The sequence below is a fragment of the Crocodylus siamensis genome, chromosome 1 (assembly GCF_052110815.1).
Source record: "Crocodylus siamensis isolate JL-2025a chromosome 1, ASM5211081v1, whole genome shotgun sequence".
Classification (NCBI taxonomy): Eukaryota; Metazoa; Chordata; order Crocodylia; family Crocodylidae; genus Crocodylus; species Crocodylus siamensis.
The window spans coordinates 200,332,171-200,348,109 of NC_143395.1; positions in this window are offsets into that span (position 1 = coordinate 200,332,171).

The following is a 15,939-nucleotide window of genomic DNA, read 5'->3' on the forward strand; positions in this document are numbered from 1 at the left end:
GAGCCAGCTGATAAACAAAATGAAAAAATAAGCAGGCTATACAAAACTTTGGCAATGATTAAATAAGGCTAAATATAGAGCAGGTTCAACTTTAAAGCATAAAATATGATAAGCTACCCTAACAACCGCCCCCTTGATGGCTATGTTCGCCTATGCCATCACTGCATGGAAGTCAGTCTGGTAATGAGACTTTGCCCCTAATGCTCGAGGCCTGCATGCGTTGCAACTATTAGCCAAGCTCTTTACACAGTGAGTGATTATTTGACTCCAGGATTGCCCGACATCCTTCTTACTGAAAGAGCTTGTCATATTATAGTCCCTGCAGCTGTTGAGCTTGATAGCATTCTAGTTTAAAATATGGCCATTTCATTTACCAGCACAATAAAATCATGGCTACAAGCAATATCATTTGCAAAGAGAGCAAAACAACAATCGGATGTAACATTAGATTTAAAGATCCCAAAAGCTTGGAGTCTATCCAATCAAAGTTTCCCACCAAAAATGCTGTCCAGCATTCTGGACCTTTTCTAATACTGTCAGTACTTCTGTTCTGTTTTGTTTAATCTAAACCGTGATTTCTTTGTTGTATTTCTTCATAGACTGGAGTACAGTGTGTAGATCACAATGAGACAACAATTGCTGTAAAAGTGGCAAATCCAATCCTAGCTGCACTGAGATTATATCCTGATATATCCATGGTTTAGCTTGGATAGACTGAACGGTCCACTGGGGCACAAAATACATAACATCACAACGGCTAACTGATGAAACATTACAAAAAAAAAATCAATTGACAGAAAACATCATCAGATACAAAATGTCTTGGTTAATCAAAATGTATGTGGTATGAGTATATACACAAACACACTTCAGCATATCCAACAACAGTATGGTTTTTACAAACTAAATCAAAGGGACGCTGTTAGACTTCATGTTATTCATACAGGCATTCATCTCATGCTTAAAAAGATTCTGGTCCTCACACACATACTCCACATTCTGATGAATTTGACATCCTTTCATATTAATGGTCCTCCATTTTCTATGCTGCTTAAATGCCCACTGATGATGGTCACTGGGCTACATCACAACATGTACATTTACTCCAAGACCCACAGATACCAGTGGAAGTGGTGCTGGCAGTAACCACATGAGCCACAATTCCCTGGTTCAGTTCACTGTAGATAAAGAAACTAAGTTCCACCACCTGGAAAGGGCTTTTTCTCCTTCAGTGACATTGTTCCAAACAAATTTCTAAGCTCTATAGGCAAATATCCCTGAAGACGAGAGCAGATGATTTCAGTGAGTGTGCTCTAGCTTAAAGCTGTGTTTAGTGCAAGGCTAGAGAAACGTACCAAAATAATTTATCATTTGCTGTAACTATAATTTGGTGGTCTTATTGTTCAATTTGTTGGACTACAGGCAGGGTGTCTCCCACTAGCTGTTCCTCAATTCTCAGATGTGATAATGAACTCACTGAGGGTTTCCTAATTCTTTGCATCTTACCTGTAGCATAGCTTAGTTTATTAGCTAAAACTTCAATGTTAATACTGTCCAAGATAACTGCTCCTAATCAAGCCCCACTTGGGCTCATTGTAACAATATCTCTCCTTTGCCTGTGGGTATATGTATATACCTGTGTAATTTTAGTATACCGTAAGTCCAGCTAACGCCTCCAACTTTGATAGCTTGCCAAAACAAAAGGAGCAGACTTTGGAACAGTAGCACAGGGGTGATCTGGTGGCCACCTATACATTTATCAGGGGTGCTCATCAGGATCTGGGGGAATGTCTGTTCACCAGTGCGCCCCAAGGGATGACAAGATCTAATGGTCACAAACTCCGCCGTGACTGATTCAGACTGGACATAAGAAATATAACTTCTTCATTGTCCGAGACCCCAAGTTTTGGAATAGACTGCCACCACAGGTGGTTCAAGCACCCACTCTGAACCCCTTCAAGACACATTTGGATGCTTGCTGGGATCCTATGATCCCTGCTGACTTCCTGCCCCTGAGGCAGGGGGCTGGACTCAATGATCATCTGGGATCCCTTCCAGCCCAAATGTCTATGAAATCTATTAAAGCTTCTTGTTCTTCTGGGCCCCTTTCCAACTGTTGCTTTTTTTTTTCAGCAAGTTTAACAAGAGGTTGATGTTTCTCAGAGAACATGGGAATGAACTCCCTTGAGAAATTCAATGTTCCCAACAATGCCTGCAGGGGTAATAAGCCTGTTGGGGCTGGCAAAAAGATCCAAGAACCAGTGACTTGTACTCAGTACCAACAGGAAGATTTGACTCGCCTCCTGAGAGGAATGGAGCAGGGTGTAAGGGTGGTGAAGCCCCGCAGAAGACTGGCCTCATTCATACAATCATCACTAAAGATACCATCTATACTCCCAAATAATAACTTGACATTAAAGACACGACAGGTGAGAGGGAGAGAAGATGAGGTAGAGGTCCCCATGATTCCAACAGGACAAGGAGTAGTGGGTAAACCCACTTGCTAACAGGCAGGCAACCAGCTTGGCTTAGCACAAGACCTCTTTAGGGAGCTTAAACACAAGAAGGATGTTTACAAGAAGTGGGAGCTTGGACAGATGGCTATGGAGGAGTATAAAAATAGTTACTCGGGCATGCAGGGATGAAATCAGGAAGGCCAAAATACAATTGGTGCTGCAGCTAGCAAGGGACATGAATGATAACACAAAGTGTTTCTATGGGTATGTTAGCAACAAGAGGAAGGCCAGGGAAAGCATGGGGAGCGGGGAGACCTGTAGGATCAGTCCCTGCTGTGCCACAGGCTTGCTGGCTTCATCCAGTTTCTTTGCTCCTGACGGTTCCTGCTGCTTCTCACAAATATAGAACTGGCTCCGAGAAGTGGACCAGAAGTGGACCAGACCCTCTGTGCTCCTGTGGGATGCTTCATCCACCCCAGCATTGCAGCGTTCACGAACCGCCTGGTACCTTGAGGTATATAGAAAAACCATTGAAAGCTGTGTCTATGTCCAAATCTCTAAATCTTTCCAAATCTCTCCAAATTGATTCAGAGGGTTCCAATTCAATTCAGAGAAATTAAAGGGTCTCCTGATTTGATTTGGATTTGGACATTCAGCCACCGAATCAGGCCAAATTTCTGCTGAATTGAATCAGTGAACAAAGGTTTGCGCAGCCCTAGTGTACAGATTGAATGGTTTTAACTTAAATGCATTGCCTGGAAGGTCCTCACAGAAAGTTTTTCCAATGGTACTTTTAACAACCTCAGAAAAGAGCCCTTTCAGTAGTCATTGTGTACAAGCCTTGTAGCATTACCCGTGTGTGCAATATCTTCATCATAGGTGAATGCAATCATTTTTGTGTCCTGCCCTCATTCTATAGTGTCTGAACAGATATTAAGAGCTTTCTGGTGAAACATCACCCTCAGGCTATAAGGCAGCCTTTTACTTATCCATCCCAAAAGAGATTTGGTTTGAAAGGCAATGGGTGTGTAAAGGAGCAGGTGGTGACCATGCTAGTGAGATCCCAACATTAATTACAGGGGAGATCTCTGCACTGAAATTGACAGTGATGCTATATTTGGGAACTCAAGCCTGTGTTGCTCTCCATACACCTGAGAGTATTCAGGGGGGTTTTTTTCAATCAATTTATTTTCATGCAGAATTTCATAAATCATCAATTGTTTCAGTATAATGAAGATTACAAAAGTGCTCTATATTATCACCAATTATGGATTGGACTGTCTTATGCCTCTGACACTAAGAAATGGGTCTGGGAGAATGGCTCAGCACTCTCCTCTGCCTTGTAAGATGCATCCTTGTAAAGAATGGGGACTTACTTAGCCCGTGCCTCCAAAAGCACAGGCTGGAAGAGTCATGGCAACTCCTTACTATGCTAAACTAGCCTTTCCTCTCCCTTGATATTGCTGAAGTGTTAGATTACAGGCCTGGTAGATGGAATGCAGGGAGCAGGAGCGGTTGGCAGGTCAGAGGGTCATGATAGACTGAGAAGCCAGTTTTATATTTGTGAGAAGCAGCAGAAGTCATCAGGAGCAAAGAAACTGGATGAAGCCAGCAAGCCTGTGGCACAGCAGGGACTGATCCTGCAGAATTATGTAGCAAACAGGTGAGTGTAGGGATGTAGAAATGGAATCCTAGGTGCATGCCTAGATGAGCACGCAGGTGCCTGTTGCGGTGTCTCAAACCAGTTTGAGATGGCTCAAGAGGCATCCTAAGAATGAAAACATGTTTCCCATGCTGCATATTTGCAGTGTGGGCTTTAAATTTGAGACCTGGAGTTCAAGGTATCATAAAAAACAAAACAAAACAAAACAAAAAACACCCAGAAAAAAACTTCAAGGCATGGTCCTGCAGCATGCCCTGAGGCAAGCGGAGGCTGGGTCCTCCAGAACTGCTCTGGCATCTGGCCAGAGCATCTCTGTGGTGCTCTTGCTGCCCTAGAATACTGCCTCAGCATGTCAGGCAAACAGGAGTGGTGCAAGGCTCCAGTGTGACCCAGCCCTGGCCACTGTCCCAGGTAAGCAGGGACTGGAGGTTAGGGGGCTGTGTGGTTTCTGATGGGCTTTGTGGGTTTCGGGTGTGTGGGTAGGTGGGTGTGTGGGGGGGATGTGGAGTGTGTGGGAGGGTTTGCCGGGGTTTTGCCACATGTCCTCCACCCCACCACTTGCAGTGCACAGCCCCCCATCACTGGCAGCAGCAGCCAGCCAGGCCATGCAGTCTGTGTATGGAGAATGGGTCCGGCCTGCACTGCTCCAGCCTTCCCTTCTAGATCAAACCTTTGGACAGGATGAGAATGGCTCCTGCCACCACTGGTCCAAAGGCATAGCTCCTGTTCAGAGGCATGTGCTAGCAGGGCAAGCCAGGATGGGGGACACTGGGCCTGCTGTCCATGAGGGTCAAGCGGCAATGTGCAGCTATGAGGCTATGCCTACAGCAGGCCATGACTGCCTTGACAGTCTGGCTAGCTGCTGCTGCCAGCACCAGGGCCTGTGCACCCCAGGGAGTGAGTGGTGGGGTGGGTGTGTGGCAGCCCTTCCCAACTTCTCCACAAACCCTGCATTCCCCCCCACTCATACCTACATTCCCCAAACCACCCCCACACCCACCCATATCCCTCCACACCCACCTACATCCCCCACATCTGTCTACACACCACACCTACCCACATCTACCCCTACACCCCACATCCACCCATACATCTCACATCTATCCCAAATTCACCCACATCCCTCCACAAACCCTCCTGCAAACCCCACATGCCCCCATAATACATTCAGCATGCCCATATGCCATATAGGATGAGACCTGCTGGCAGGAGCTGTGGCTGCAGAGGCAGCTGTCCCCACATCCTGGTTAGTGGAGGGATCAGGGGGAGCTCTGCTTTTTTTTTTTTCTCCCTATGGTAAGAAAGCTAAAAGCAAACATCAAAGCCTATAGATATTTAGAATGGATTTTATTATGATGGCAGAGGCACTGGTAGGCTTCCAAATTGCTTTACTATTGTTAATATATCAATAAAACATTACCCAACTGTTCTCCCTCTCTCTCCCTCTATCTATCTATCTATCTGTCTGTCTGTCTGTCTAATGGTTTTTTATTTTAAGTGTGGAAGAACATGGATTTTACCATATTTTAAAGAGTGAATTTGGAATTTTTTTTATCAGACCACCATACTGAGAACATCTTCCAGGTAATAGCTGCCCAGATGGCAGGGTTGGGGCACATATGGCAGTAGTTCCACAGAAAGGCCAACTGTTCAGGCATGGCTCACTGGCAGCTGGCTCAGAGGTGCAGATGGCTCTGCTACAGTTCCCATGACACAGCCCAGGTGGCCATGCTGTCTCCATCCAGACCTGGCAAGTGTGCAGACACAGAGTTGCAGGTCCAAGGGGGCAGATGCTATCACAAGTGGAAGCAGGTCACAGCCAGGCAGCATCCCCACTGCCAGACTGCTGTAGTGGGTAGAGCACAGGTGCTAGCCCCATCTTTCAGCTCCCTGTGGCTGCAAATCCAGGAGGAGATAGGGTCAGTTTGCCCCAAATGGCACAACTTGCCCCACACTGAAGTGCATGTTCAGACACATGTGGAGGCAAAAATTTATGGCACAAATAGGTGCCACTCCTATTTGAGTTGCTGAAAATGCATGTGCCTGCATGTGTGGATGCACCCCCAGAATACATATAGACATTTGGGGAAGTTAGGGGGAGGTTAGATAGCATTAAAAATGGCCCACTGGTCTAACTTAGTTCACCTAGGTGTGGACCTTACACTTAGATCCTTATTTAAATCGATCTAAGTGCAAACTTTACAGAAGTTCAGGAAGGTTAGATTGGTGTAAAAATGGCCAACCCCATCTTAGTTAAGTGTACATTGGAGGTATTCTACCTGAGATAGGTTCTGACAAGGCTGATCTAACTGAACTTCTGCAGGGGAGAGAGCCCCTCATACTTCCAAGCCCTCCTGTGTATCCCACTACCCTCCCAGATCCCACCAAATCATTCTGGAGCCCACCAACTCCCCCATGGACCCTGCTTGCCCCCTGGATCCACTCATCCACTCAATCCCACCTATTAACTCTACTTCCCCCAAAACCCTCCCAAAAACCCCAATTGTCCCCCTGATTCCCACAACATCCCCACAGATCCCACTTGCCCCCTGATCCACAGCCCCCCCCCCCCGCACCCTCTCCCAACTTAGATTGGGTGGCCATTTTTAAATCAGTCAAACCTCCCCATAACCTCCCCAAATGTTTGTGCGTCCCCTTAGTGTCAAATAAAAATTGGGCTGGAAGGAAGTCTTCACATTAACAACCCTGCTCAAAGTAGGTACACCACCATCTAAACCACTGCAGGAAAGTGTCTGTCCCACTTGATTTTGAAAACTCGCTAAGATGAAGATCCCATAGTCTCTCTTCTACTGTTCCCTCTGTTCTAATGCTGAATTATTCCCAGAGTTCTTCTGATACCCAGTACAACTTTTCCTAGTTGAAAACTAAGTTGGTTACTTCTTGTCCTGTCCCCTGTCACCACAGACAGTAGCCTATCTATTGCCTTCTTTTTTATATCCATTCTCAGGTATCTAAAGATTGTAACACATCCCCCTTCCTCTTGCTTCTCTTTTTATAAAAATTAATCATTCCAGTTTTTTCTGCTATTTTCACCTAAATCATATTTTCTAGACCGCTAAATATTTTTGTTGTTATCTGCTGGATTCTATTGACGTCTGTCCTGAAGTTTAGACAGCTGGACCCAGAACTCCATATGAGTATTTGGGAAAGGGGGTCAGGAATGAGCATGTACACCTTTATGCCTCTGATCATGGCTGGGTAAGATCCATAGCTTGAAGGCATCCTCTGGCAAATACCATTGATGGCCACTGGCCTGCATCATGCTGGTCTCCCAGTTGGGGCTAGAGAAATGCATGCTACTGAGCAAACAGGGGGGGGTCCAGGTGTCCTGGACTGGGAACAGCTCCAATCCCATGTGTTGTACAGCAGCTCAGTGGGGCACAGGGGAGGTCCTGCTGAGCCCTGCACATGGGGTGCAGGAGGGACAGGCACTTCCTGCACTGAAGAGGTTGGATCCCAGTCACACAGTGTTCCTCCTCTCAGGGTCCAAGGTGAGGGCTTTGGAAAGTTCATCTTATTTCACCCAAATGCAGAATGGGAACATGGTTTGAATCCATGACAGTTCTCTCAGGACAGGTAACCATTTTTCTCCTAGCCATAGCTTTGTGCTGTTCCTCCTGCTGAGTCTGAGTTTCTCAAAGACCCACAAGTCCCCCCTCATATCCCACCCCAACCCTGAATTGCTCCAGCCAAGTCTCATCCATCTTTGCTAGACCCCAGTAGGAAGGTGTGAGCCAGAGAATATCTCATCTGACCTCAGACTGGGAACTCCTCCAGATACAGACTCGTTGGCACACTGGGCACACAGTTACTGTGTGGTTCAGAGATGGAGCAGCTTATCCCTACAGCACAGTCATGAAGCAGGGAGCCATGCACTAGCACCTGTAACAGGCTTCTGAATCCACATGATCCATTTTTCTCCTGTCCATTATAAATTAGTTTGTTCCACCTATTTTATCATGGGACATTCTGACTCTTCAGTCCCTGGTTTTGATTCAAAGCGCAAAGTAGCTCCAACCTGTACTTTTTTTTCCCCATGGAAGGAAATCCTCCCTTTGGAAATCAACAACCAATAAAGATCATTTGTTGCTCTTTCTCTTCAGTGTGCTATATAAATACAGTCAAGCAGCATGATGTGGCTGACTGTCTCCTAGGCAGAATATCCTTGGAGTCCAGTTTTGACTATTTTGCCAGTTTGCAAGTTTTCAATCTTCTCTGATAAGTAGGGGTTCACCTCCTTCCTCAGTTCCTACAAAAAAGTTTGACATTTTCAGTCAAGTGAGAGCTGAGAGAGTTATTTGGACTAGAAGAAGGTAATCCCAGGGAATAACAGAAGAGACTTTTGGTCCCAGGTTTGGGGTAGGGTTATGCCAGGTCACAAGTATAGGCCTTAATATGGATTTAGAGAAAGAACAAGTCATTTGCAACAGAGAGCAGAAGCTGTCATTTTGCACTATCCTGTTGTATTGGTTTGGTTTTCAAAACACACTATACAGCAGACGCAAAGCAACACTGATCCAGCACCTGACATGTCACTGAGGCTAGAACCAACATAGTTTGAAAACACAGCTCTTTAAGGGCTGCAATTAGACCGTGTGGGAACCTGGTAGTACAAGTCTCAGGGAAATGTAGATAAAAAAGCCAAAGCAAGATAGTGTTTGATTGGTCTGAAGCAATGTCCCTTTTTAAAAATTGTGGAATATCCTAGGTGGAATATATATATATTTTATGTCAAATGAAATATTTCATAGAACAGGGAAGGAAAAACTGTTTCAATTTTTTTCCTTCAACCTGATCAACATTTCAAAGCAAAAAGAAATGAATTCATAAAATAAATTTTTTGAATGTCAAGAACTCTATGGACAAAAATAAAGTGGAAAGGCTTTCTTTTAGTTTTCTTCACAGACAATTTGGCAGGACCCAGAGGGCTCTGTACAGCTATTTGACAGCACCAACCTCTGCTAAATTATTTGGACAGGTCTCAGTGTCTGTCTTTTTTTTTACAAAGCAGAACAGACTGATTCAGGAGCCAAAGAATATAAAACAATGCAGCAGTCATTGGAGCAGTTCAGTTCTTCCCTGAAAAGGCTTATCAGGACAATGCTCTCAGGTCATAGGAGCTTGTGCATGCCCATGGTAGTAAACACATGTGAGTGGTGGCCATGGGGAGTTTCTATTATAAAAGACACTGCTGGATGGTCTGATGTTTAAGTCACTAAGTTGAGAAGATGGCACAAAAGAGACCTTCACAAACCAGGTAGAGACTGTCCCACAGCAACTGATGTCCAGCTGAGTCCCAACCCTGATATCTTATGCGAGTTCTTTGGTGCAGACGCCGTGGTGAGGAATAAGTCTAAGCATTGTTGCCCGTGCTGGGTCAGAGTAGTGACACTGTGTTCCAAAAGCCTCCGTAGTGCTGTCCTTTACGTCACTGTTAGATCCATGGGGGCCCTGTGACATGGGTTAGCGGGAAGAGGGAAGTCTGGTGGATTACAAGTGCAGGATATGCTAGAGAATCATGTGATACAGGAATTTATCTCATGGATGGTGTCTCCACTATATGGGATGGTATACGGGAGTGTGGGGACTGGAGACACCTCCAGGAACAGTATTTAGCTGTAGGAAAATGAGGAGAAAAACCTCCAGTCTTCAGGTTTGATTCCAGGAGGAATTTCTGGAACATCAGAGTTTTCCTAAAGTGAAGGTTGGCCTGTACACAAGGTTAATCACACCCTGCCTTGTAATATATGCTATGACAATGCAGGGGTCCTGTGCAGAGATACTCCTCTGACACATTTAGCCTTGAGCATCTCTGCCCTTCCCTCAGTTAGGCTGTTGCCTCAGTGTCCCCTGCATCCATAACAGCTCGGGCAGAGAATGCTCAGTCATGTGCCCTGGTGAACTGAGTGCAGGTGGATGGACTGGAACTGGAAACACTGGTTTTGCATTCCAGGATTCAGGTCTGTGACATGCAAAGGTTGCTGGTGACACTTGTGCATTTGTCCAAGGTCAGGCAACTAGGAAGGGCAGGTGTGAAGAAACTCAATTGTGCATTTTGAGACAATAAAGGAACCAGGAGGTGAACATTAAATGCATTGACCCAGCAGAGAGATGGCACACTGGGGACTGATGAGGGAGATGGCTGAAGGAGACAGGAGAGTGTGGGGCTGCAGAAATTAAATGGACCCACCAGCAAAGAGCATGGATTCTTGTGCTGCTATTGGCAGGGACAAGAGAAGAGACCTGAACCACATCATAGAGCTGTTTGACCTCTGAACTGCAGAAGCCCTGAGGGCTGCACTTTCCAGAACTCCCCTTGGGAGATTCCTTACACAGGCAACCCCTACTTAATGCTGTTTCACTTAGCGCTATTTTGCTATAACACTCGTTTTAAGTTGATACTTGATTCCATTTAGCGCTTATCGAGTTTCATTATACCACTCATGGGTGCTATCTTGGTTCTTTAAAAACACTTGGGGGTTGCCATCTTGGGTCATCAAAAACTTTTGGTTTTGCTTAACCCAGTTTTTCAAGAACCAGATAAGAGCGTGCTAAGCAGGGGTTGCCTGTACTCTCCTTGCTATAGGAATTTTACCTTCATTCTGCAAATAAACCATCTCCCACCACCCATTTCTCTCTCTGCATGAGTAATGGGGGTGAGGTGGTCAGAAATGGGTGTTCACAGGTGACCCAAGAGTCAGGAGATGTTGCCAGGTCAGAAGTGCCATTGGAAAGGCGAGGGGGGCACTTGCTGCCAGCAATGGCCTCTAGCCTGTGTCATCCTGGTCATCCATTAGGCCTGCGGAAATGCATATTACATAGAAAACAGCAGTGACCAGGTCTCCTGGACAAGGGTCAACTTTAATCCCATGAGCTGCGCAGCAGCTCAGTGGGGCAGTGGAAGTTCCTGCTGAGCCCTGCACAGGGGGTACGGGAGGGAAAGCTGCACTGAGATGATGGGGTTTGGATTCCAGTCAGACATTATCCATCCCTGCATATTCAAAACAAGAGCTCAGTATCCCAGACACTCCTTGTCCCAGTGCTGGTGATGTAGCACTGATCTGGCCTATGGGCATGGCTGCATTTAGGCTCCAGACATGAATTCAGGCTTATCAAGTTCTGTAGCCCTTTCTAAGAGACAAGCAGCTGTGTGTTCCAGGGATCCTGCCTTTCACCTTGGGGCTTCAGGCCATGGGCTTTCAAACCAGCCCAAGGAAATGAGGCCCACAGATACTACTGGAAGTCTGTTCAATTGGGAGTCCCTTACTGTCCATAAAAGACCCTTCCTGAGGGCTGTAAAATACTGTTCTGAAATCAAACAGAGCTTGGTTCACAGAGGAGCACCCATGTTGCACATGCTTGCATGCAGCTTCTTCACCACTGTCACTATTCCCCCAATCTATGCAGAAAGACCACCCTGGCCCACCCCTTGGCTGTCACTGACAGTGAAGGTCCCATCTCTTTGCTTGTTGTGTGCAGGATCAGTACATCTCAGAGTAGCAGCCAGGGCTTCCTCCTACAAAGGGTGCCCACAGCACAGAGAGTCAATCTGAGAGGATCATGTGGTCAGGTGTTAATTAAAGTGGAAACCAAGGTCAAAACCAAGTGCCAGTCCTAGTCTAGGTTAGCAAGCCAAGAGCTGAGATGAGATTGAGGTCAAAGCAAGGGGTTCATCCAGGTTGGGACATGCAAGGAAGAACAGGAGCAACTGGGAACAGGATCAAACAGGAAGAGATAGGAGGTTCTAAGCTAAAGGTTCAAGCATGGAGACAGTTTTAGGATTTCCAAGTAGGCCAGGGGCCCAGAAATGTGGTCTGTTTCCCAGACAGCTCTCTGGTGGGGGAGGGGGTGTGAGAATCCTAGATAAGGGCCTGTCCTTTCCTCACACCCCAACCCAGCCTTCCCCAAAGAAGGGGTCACATGGCAATCCCTCACATGACCATCCCCATGGGCAAAGTGCAACAGGGGCCCAGGGACTACCAATGTCTCTTCTGGCCAGGCACTAGGGCTGTCACAGAGAGAGAGGGCTTGTTTGGCACAAGCCTTAAGGGCCCTAGGAAGGGCTGAACTGACAGACCAGGGCCCTGGAAAAGACCCCAGGAAAGGGAGAATGGTACCCTGGAGTGGCTGGGTGGCACATCCCTAGGACTGGCACTGGCTGAGCAGGAAGGAAGAGTGCACCTTCAGCTTGAGAGAGACCCTAAGGTATTGTTGTTACAGTGGACTTGGGAGCCAGAACACCTGGGCTGTTTCAGGATGGCTGACAAGCAGTGATCAGAAATATTAAACCAAAACTGAGAATTTGTGGAGGTCTCTGGCAGGCTTTGGAGCAGTCAAAAAGTTAGCTACCATGTGCCCAATGTATCAACACCATCTAAAAGAAAATATTCTGCTGCCATAAAAACAACTGGAAGAGATGGAAAAAATCCCCACCATGCTACTGCACAGGTTTTAACACCTAAGGCAGGTTTGTGCTATGATGTAAGGCTAGTTCAGAGATTCAGGAGAGACAAAGAAAGCAGGAACTATGTTAGTGATGTAGTCATGTATGTGACGGTGAGGGATGAACAGCTGAAAGAGTTCACATAACCACAAACACGGAGGAGCTGAAATAGGCAGATGGATGGGAGATGACAAGGGACAAATTGAGATGGGTGGATGGATAGAAATATAGTTAGGTATAGGCTGACACATAGTGACTGACGAGTGGTTTCTGCCAACTTACAGAGATTAAGTTGGAGCCTTTGTGAGACTGGCGTGTGCCTGTGAGAGACTCCCCATCTCCCTCCAATCCCAGGCTACCTTTGTGTCAGGCCCCTCTTTGTCTGTCCAAAGCAGGAAGCCAGGACCCCTCAGACGGAGCTTCAAGAACTGCCCTTGTGTAGGACTTCTCATTCTCCAATGTCCAGGGCCCCCTTGACCATTACAAAGCAGCTGCAGCATGATCCACCTCAGGGTCTAGCCCACACTGACTTGTTGCTAGGGGTGTCTGTGTCCCTGGTCACACTGGGTGGGAGCTTTGGACACAGCCCTCACAAAGGTTCCTTGTAGCATTATGACATCAGAGCCCCTCACAGTCAATTCTCAGGCTCTCTCTCCAGTCTACATGCATTTTGCCATCTCAGCACAGGTCTCAAAAAGGGGAAGTCAGGCTGAAGCTGGCATGTGCTTTGTTGGTGCGAAGTGCTGAGCTGCACTGCAGTGAGTAGAAATCAGGGTCTGGAGCAGAAACCAGGGCAGATGGATGTAGCAGATAGAGACAGAAGCTCATGGTTTGGTGGCAGAAGGTGCTGAGCTGTATCAGGCCTCAGGGAGGTAATAACTCTTGGGAATCTGGAGAAGAGCCCTTCCAAGGGAGTGCTGGAGGGCAAGGAAGGGAAGAGACCCTAACTGAAGAAGCTAGCCCTGTATAGGGCCATGCACAGAGAGAAGGTGCATGTGGGCTGTCACGGCTGCACGCTGCACATGTTGAGTGGCCAGACTGGGCTCAAAATCACAAGATGTAAACATGCCAGAAACATTGGATCTGATGTTTCTGGTGTTTTGGTGCCTTCTGGGTCAAGACATCAACACACCTGTACGCCTCCCAGTGTCAAGATCCATATTCTGCCGAGGGACGACTGATCATCTTACCCACTCCCACAGCTCCAGGAGCTGGGCCTTGAAGGGAGAATCCAATATGGCTGGACTCTGCTGGTGTCTCCAGTAGTGAGGACTAAAAATGCTGTAAGGAGTGTGTTGCCTGTCACTTGGCAAAAAAAAATATATCCCACAGGTTGGCTGCTGTTTCTGACTTCTCTGCTCCTGAAAGGACATCTGTGGAGAACTGCTCCATGTGAAGATGCCAGGAGTTGTTTGCTTTCCCAAGAGGTATGAGGAGAACTGTACCTTAAAAAGGCTCTAGGATGATCTGGTTGGGGCCAGTGCTGTGCAGAGGCTCATTATCTCAGCATCCCTATGCAGGCATTACAGGGAGTATCTCACGCTGGAAACATTCTGATACTGTAAAAATAAAAGCCCTGCTCTGTAACAGTCTTAGGGAAGGAGAGCGTTTCAAATGAGCAGAGACAGAGTTTCCTGTGGGGTCACAGATGGAGCTGCATCCAGCCAATCAGCACTGTGCTCTTTCTTCTCACAGGGACACAAACAACGGGAGCAGGGCAGATGCCCCTTCTCTTCTTCCAGCTCGGAGCTCCACCAACCTCCGCTTGTGAACTGTGAAGAACAAGAAAAGGTATGGGGCCCAACTGCTTTGGACGGGAGGGCTAGGAGGGGTCTTGGGTGGTGGCTCATCTCTTCCAGAAGGTGACTGGTCCGATTACACCTCCTGGTTTAGACTGAAGTGCCCAAGGAGGAAAACTGGGTGATTTGGGAAAACACAAGGTGGGGCAGGGCATGATTTTGGGAAGCAAGGAAAAATGCTAGTCTCTGTATTTTCAGTGAGTGCATGGATGGGAAGACCATGGGGTGTGGAAATGTCTGTCAGGGGAAGAGTATAGGAAGCATGCAGCTGGACAGAGTCATTAACTAGGGTCGAAGTAAACGGTTATCTTCTTGCAAGGAGAAGCGATCACAGACCACAGTAGGCTTAGCCCAGGGTGGTGTGTGGTGTCCTCTCACAGAGATGAGACACGAAATGGGAGATGGGCAAAGACTCTGATGTGAAAGGAGTTCATGTCGCCAAGGGGCAACAGGACTCAGATTCTTTCACTTAAGCACACTGGGCCAGACCTCGTGTGGGTGTCAGAGCTCCTTGGGCTCCAGTGGAAGGATGCTCATTGGCACCAGCAGAGGATCTGGCCTGGTTGTATGAAAGAGCCCTGGCCCCGACCAGCTGAGCAACCTTGGGCAAATGCATTCTCTCTGTACACTGCCACAGCGATTGCTCCCTCTTAACTGATACAAGCCAGTTGGAGTTTCAGAGTGGTTAACTGAATTAGACTGGTTTTCCATATTGTCCATGAGATAATGCCTATAGAAAAAGGAACCATATTCAGCTCAAACCACAAGTGATAACTGCAGCCTGGAAGGCCAGTGCAGAAGAGCCTAGCAGCTCAGTGATCAGTTCTAGCAGCGGTAAACAGCGGATCCAGACAGTAGCAGTGGGTGCATCTAAATGTGCAGTTTACCATGTTGTTGACTAATTAGCTCAACAGTTAATAGCCACCGCCTACAATAGATTGCTGGTATTATAGTGCAGTAAATGAATTAACACTGCTGAAACGCACTTGTGACAGCAAGCACCCTCATGCCAGGCAGCTTCTCCAAAGCACAGTGAAGCGCACTGGAACTCATCACATCACGTTCACTTCACGTGTAGATGCACCCAGTATGTTGTAACAATTCTTGAAGACAAGGAGTAGGCTGATATGAAAAGTCATGAGTTGAACTGTGGAAGAGATTTTGCTTTCAGAACAACATTTCAACAGGAAAAATGTGGTTTTGGTTCCAAAAATAGGTTGGAAATGAGGTGGCTTCTCTCAGTACCTCCCTTCCTGCCTCCCCCTACCCCATCTTGTGCAGTGCTGGTTTTTTCAGAACTGACACTAGACAGTCACATTTTCACACAGAATCTTTATAGCTCTGCTAATGAATGCGGCAGGGGTTTTCAGCACGAAAAGGCCACTCTGGTGTTTGAGGCCTTTGCCACAGAGCCCTGGGTGATGCTGGGCATGTCACAAACCAAACCTTCCTTACTCACTGCCCCTCCCTGTGTGCTCCTCCTTGTTCGAGTGCCTGATGTGAGAGCCTGTGGTCTGATCTGCAGAGGTGCTGAGCACTTGGGACTGCCTTTGAGGG